The sequence below is a fragment of the Platalea leucorodia genome (genome assembly GCF_965183815.1).
Source record: "Platalea leucorodia genome assembly, chromosome: 3".
Taxonomy (NCBI): domain Eukaryota; kingdom Metazoa; phylum Chordata; class Aves; order Pelecaniformes; family Threskiornithidae; genus Platalea; species Platalea leucorodia.
The window spans coordinates 47105719-47111939 of NC_138825.1; positions in this window are offsets into that span (position 1 = coordinate 47105719).

A 6221-nucleotide genomic window follows, 5' to 3' on the forward strand; every position below is an offset into this window, starting at 1 on the left:
TAGCGACCGGCCGCTGCGCCTTCCCCTCAGCGCCCCGCGCCGCGGCGGCCCGCCAGGGGGCAGGACGCCGCCCGCGCCAGGCGGAGCATGAGGCGGTTTTTCACGCCGCTTCCCTGCGTAGAACACCTGGGGGACTTTTCTGACGCTCGCGACTTCCCCCCCCCCGCCCCGTTGCCCTCGAAACAGAGGCGCAACCAATCGATCTCTCGGGCGAGGAGCGAGACTGGCGGGACGGGGCGGAGCGGAGCCGCGCCAGGCCGGGCCGGGCCGGGCCGGGCCGAGCGGGCCGCCCGCCCTGTGCCGGGCCGGCCTTAGGGGACGAGACCTCGGCCTCGGCCTCGGCCTCTCGTTGCGCGGAGCCGCCCCGTGAAGGGACGCAGGGGGGAGGGAGGAATCTTGACCTGAGCTCCCTCCCGCCCTCAGTTTTGGGGCGGTTTCGGGGTTTGTGGTGAGTTCGCTCCCCGTTTGAAAAGGCAGCGCAGCGCGTTGCCGCCTCCCGCGGCCGAGGAGAGGGCCCGGTCAGCGCCCTTACGCGGCCTTGGCCCGACCAAACCCGCGTTTCCTGAACAGAAGGGCTTTTTGGAGCAAAACTACGTGAGATAGTCTGTAAAAGGCAGAAAGACCCAATAAAATGATTTTTTTTAATAGGCGGGATGGTTAGTTGAGCCTGCTGTGGCCCGTGAGGAGCCACATGCCGCTGCAGGTTGTGTGCCGTGGGGCTCCCCGGGGCCCAGCGCCGTTTCCCCGTGGCCGCAGGGGCCCACCGGGGCCCCCACGCCAGCCCCAGGCCGGCCACCCCGCATCGCCAGGGCCCGGGCGTTAATTGGAGTCTGGGACGCAGCACAGAGAGCGAACCTCCGGCCTGGGCGCGATACCGAGGGCCGGGGCTCTCACCAAACCTCCCACAGCCCGGGCCCCCTTCCCCTGCTGGGAGGTGTGGAGGGGAAACGCAGTGAATGCCGGGGAGGACAGAGCTGAAAGGGAGGCAGGTGCGAGCACCCGGAGGGAAGTCTGCAGAGATGCGAGTTTATGTCTCCCAGAAAAGCTTCAGGTGCTGTGGGCTGTCCTGCCCAGCCTGCGCTGTCCTCAGGTTATCTGATTGGGTGTATGAAAGCTGATGGGGTTACATGTTGCAGATTAAACTGCAAATGCGAAATTTATATTTAGTTATTGCATGATACCAAAATAGTTTTGTAGCCTTGCAAGGAGAAATAACGAGGCACTGCAGGACAAAAGCCTTTGCATCGAGTGAAGCAAGCAGTACAAAAGCAACACAGAGCACTGAAATCCCACAATACATAGAAACATAGAATCGTTAAGGCTGGAAAAGACCCTTGAGATCATCGAGTCCAACTGTTAACCTAGCACTGCCAAGTCCACCACTAAACCATGTCCTCAAGCACCGCCATCTACCCGTCTTTTAAATACCTCCAGGGATGGGGACTCAACCACTTCCCTGGGCAGCCTGTGCCAGTGCCTGACTACTCTTTCAGTGAAGAAGTTTTTCCTAATATCCAACCTAAAAAAACACGTTCTCTCACAGTGCCGTTTGAAGGCAAACGAAACATCTCCATCGTGAAATTAAACCTGATGGAAGCATGCAGTTCCCACTGCCAGGTGCACAGTGCACTGGAGCCGGAGGAGCGTGTGCAGCGTGAGCAGCAAGGCAGGCAGGGTGGGGCTCTGGCATCTCTGCGTGTAGATGTCACCAAGGTGCATGAGGTGATCTCTCAATAAAATTTTGCAGGGAGGAAGCACCACGTGCTTGCAATAAGACAATCCATACAGACAGAAACAGTGCTTCAGGAAGGCAGGTCCTCTGCACTTGCGTGTTTCCTGTGCTGGCTGCAGGATGAGGGCTGTTGGAGAACACAGGATGTTTTCTCTTGAGAGACTTTGGAGAAGTAATAAATAACTATGGATAAGTAACTAAAAAAGAAAAGAGAAAGCCAAGCACCCCCGACCTCCTCCAGGACAAGGAGCTCGGACTGGCAAAGGTGACAGGAAGTTTAGATGCAGCGGAGCTTTATGTTCCAGTTTGGTTTAGGCTTTGCTTCTGTGGAAAAAAAAAAGTGTAAAAAACCACAACAACCCCCAAACTCACAGATGGTTATACAGTCATCCTAAGTGGTCATGAAGTATTTGCACTAGTGGAGTGGAGTTGCCAGGAGGGAAGAGAGCGCCTAAAATTCTGGCTGTTCTTTTCCAGTTTGTTTACCACATGCAGATTGCTCTGCTATTGCCTTAAGCAAAAATGGCAAAAGCAACAGCAGTCCAGCGCATAAGTCTCCAGCTAAGCTGCTCACCAATACAAAAAAATGAGCAAAAGCTGTGCAAACATGCCTCGTTTCAACTCCAGCAAGAAGTTGTGATGCGTTAACCTAAAATACTATGAAGTCGCATGTGTGCTCACAACTCCAGACCTGGGGATGCCTGAGCTAACGGTTTGGGCTTGGCTGCTTTCTCGTGCTGAACTACGTGTGGCTCTGGAAGGATTTGCGCTAGTTCTAAACAGCAAGTTGCCGTTACACAAGTTTTGCTGTGCTTTTCTGGCTGCCAGACAAACGGCCATCCTCCAGATGCAGTTGGCACTAGCTTGCCTGGGGTTGTCTTACAGCGTGACCCCAGTTTATCACGGCAGCACGCACATGACAGTTTCTGCCCTTATTTGCACTGTCCTTTCCTTCTCCATGAACTACGAAGCCTCACTAGCTATTGCAAAGCCAGGTCCAGGGCTGGCCTAAGGCAGATGATAGAGTGGACAAGGACTATCACTGCTGTCCAGAGACCAAGAAGCTCCTTCTGGCAAGAGTGGTTTGTTATCTAGCGGCCTTGTTCCCCTTAGTATCCACCTACCTCTCCTCTACCCATCGCTTTTAGGAACTTCCTGAGATTCATGTGCAACCCAGCCTTTGGGTGCTTCAGCAGGAGCATTGCTGTGCCACCGAATAGAGCTATGGCACTCACTGCTGTCTAGGTAGCCCGCTTGCCTAAGTGTAAAAGAGAAAGTAGAGTTTGATCTGGCACCTTCCAAATTAGGAGCAGGGGGTTCAGGATATCCCTTGAATATTCCAAAGATTATCACAAGATCAAAGGCTTCTCTTAGGTGGAAAAAGGTAGTTCAGTATGCCACAGCCTACCTCTGTTAAACAATTTTAAGCCACAGGGGAAAAAATAAAAATAAAAACCAAAACCCAGGCATGATTAAGGAAATATTTACAGGCAATTTATGAGCAATGAAGACAGCTTGATTATTTCAACAAGCTGCCTGACCAGCCCTGCTACCCTCCCAAAGCTGCTGGAGTAGGTGGTGTTGCGTGATGTGTAGCAGTCAAACAGAAGCATCACTACTGGGTGGGGGGGAAGAAGTGATAGCAAAGAAATAGAAGTGGACACCATCACGATCCTAGTCTCGTGCCCTGACACTCACAGCTTCTGTGCCACCTCCCACCCCATTCTCCAGAGCTGGGGTAGCGATACCGGCACACCTCCCTTTGACAGCAGGGTAGAGGGATTCGGACAGAGTTTCTTCCTCCTGTTCTCAGGCAAAGTGTCAGAGGCGCGCTGCCCTTGTGCTGATAGGCTTGTACAGCACCAAACACCATAAAGTCCTGTTCTTAGCTGATCCCCCGGCTCTATATGCTAAAATATTTTTGTTAACAGGCTTGTCATAAACAGAAGATCATGACTTAATTGAAGATCATAAACCTATGCAAAGAGAAGAAAATTTTATCCTAAATGGAACTGCAAAGATCCGTACTAGGTAGGAAAGCAGGGCTACTGACAGAGCAGCCTTCTGAAGAAGTCGTCTTCCTTGTCTAACCTTCAGCTTAATGCAACTGATCCCTTCTCCTCTTTGAAAACAGGATGCATGTTTTAGTGATAGAGTAACACCTATGGTATCAAGTTATAGAAATAGCTTCCACAGCTGCCTTGTTCAAGAATTTCACCGTCCTGAGAGAACAGTTCTGCAGGATGACAGACACAGTGGATAACGCCTTGTCTTAAACCAGGCACTTAGAATATACCACCTTCTCCGTACAACTGCTGCCCAGTGCTGTTGCATTGCAGTGTCCAGGAAACAGAAAGCCAGATGCATACTTAAAAGTGTTAAAAAAGATTACCAGTCCGGAGGCGAATTTTACCAGTATTTTGTACTTGAAATACATTGAGCGTGGTGAGCATTGTTGAGTTATTTCAGTCAGTTTGGGCTCCTATCCAGGACTTTTTAAAAAAACTCCATAGCTAACGTGCAGCATGATGGGATAGTCTTTGGCAAGGGACATCCAGGCAGTTAATTTAACTGTCACATTGGTGTCTTGTAATCGTACAGTTTTAGAGCCTGGCTCACCGCGAGCAACTAGACACCACTCAGAAGGAAGGCCATTTCAGGACTTTGTTGAAGAACCCACTGAGCCTGGAGGACTTAACAAAGTCAGCAACAGTTGAAACAAGGTTAGCAAAATGGCCCGAAGTCCTTTTTTTTCTTGGCAAATCCAAAGGATCTGTTAATGGGAATATCATTTCTGTAAAATGTTTTTGGGCTTAAAAGACACTTGTAAGAGACAGCTTTTTCACAAAGGAACCAGAGCGGGGAGCAATAGGATGAACTTCACCATTCGGGAAGTTAAGATGTTTAGACTGAACAGCGTGGCAGCACACTGCTCAGGAGATGGCGGTGTTAGAAGTGGGTAGGGCAACTTCAACATAGATGTGTGAGTGGGTGTAGCAGTTTGTTTATTAGAGCAAATATCCTTTCCTTTCATCAATATTCAGTGACTAAGCATGGACTTGTACCTCAGCTTTGTCTATATTTACTGTGGCCTAGACTACTTGACACCTTTTGAAAGGGTGTTTTGCTGTTCATTGCCTTTATTAATTCAAGAGGTTAGGGAACAGAACGGAATTATCAGATAACAGATGTCAAAAACAAGGAGATACTTTTCCCCATCATAAAATCAAGGTACAGAACTTCTTGCTGCAGCAAACTGTGGAAGCGACAAGTATATAGCTGATTAGTAAAAGGGAAGAGACAAAATTAACGGAAACTAAATCCATCAGTGGCTATTGCAGATACATAGCCTGCAGCCCTGGAGGTCTACTAAAAAAACCCCAAAAAACCAAAAACAATAAACTAACTGTGAGAAGATAGGAGTGTGTAAACCATGGACGTATCGCTGTCTATATACCCTCTTTCTCCAAGCATCTCCTGTTAGCCACTGGCTGATACCACGCAGAGCCCAGTGCACTGTGCATCGTCCAGGAGGCGCATGAAGTGAGCAGAGCTTTGCAGGGGAAGGAGTACCCACTTACGTGACTGAGAACTGCATTAAACCCAGATTCACAAGCAGCAACAGTCCCTGCTATGACGCTTATTGAGTTCTTAACCATGTTAACTTAAATGCTTTTGTGGTTTTTATGATACATATTTAAAATAGAATAAGGAAGGTGTCTGTGCAAATGCAGACTTATTTCTGAACTACACAGTTAATAGAGATTATGGTCCAAATTTTGCTAGACTTAATGGTACTCCTTCCTCCCACTCATACTTTCCTCCCAGTTCTGCCTTGAAATTCAGCCTGTCAATCAATTGCAGACATTTCTTATAGTCTAGATTATTTTCTGGCTTCCTGCCTTCAAACATTTACATTCCATGAGCACCAAAAACTGTCCACACAGTACATAAAAGTTTATAAGTTTGAAGCACATCATTAGTGATACTGTTTTTCCAACACCTCAGAAATCACTTTTACATCTTTTAACCTATATATGTATAATAGGATTTGCTTTCTAAGTCTCTTTACTCTTAATTGTCCCTTTTGTATGCAAAATACTTCAGAATAACCCAACTAATAAAAAGCCCAATTCCACTGTAGAAGTAAGATGTTAAAAGGAAACTTTGTTCTCTGCCCATCCCACCTTTATGTTTTTTTCCCCCCTTGTGGTTGCTGTTTGCTCTGCTTCAGGACCAGAAGTCCAGCTGCTCTAAATCTAAACCCTGCTCAGGACACAGGGCAACAAACAGGTAAATGAGTTCCAGTGAACACTGGTGAGCCATATCCTTCCTAGGTGTTCACACAGGTGTTCAGCCAAGCACTTTGATACTTTGCTATGACAGAAGAACAGTCATTTCACAATGAAATCTTTGGGCTAGAATCTACAGAATCGAGCAAAACCACTCAACCAACCATAGAGATTACTGCAGGTTGAAGAATACAATG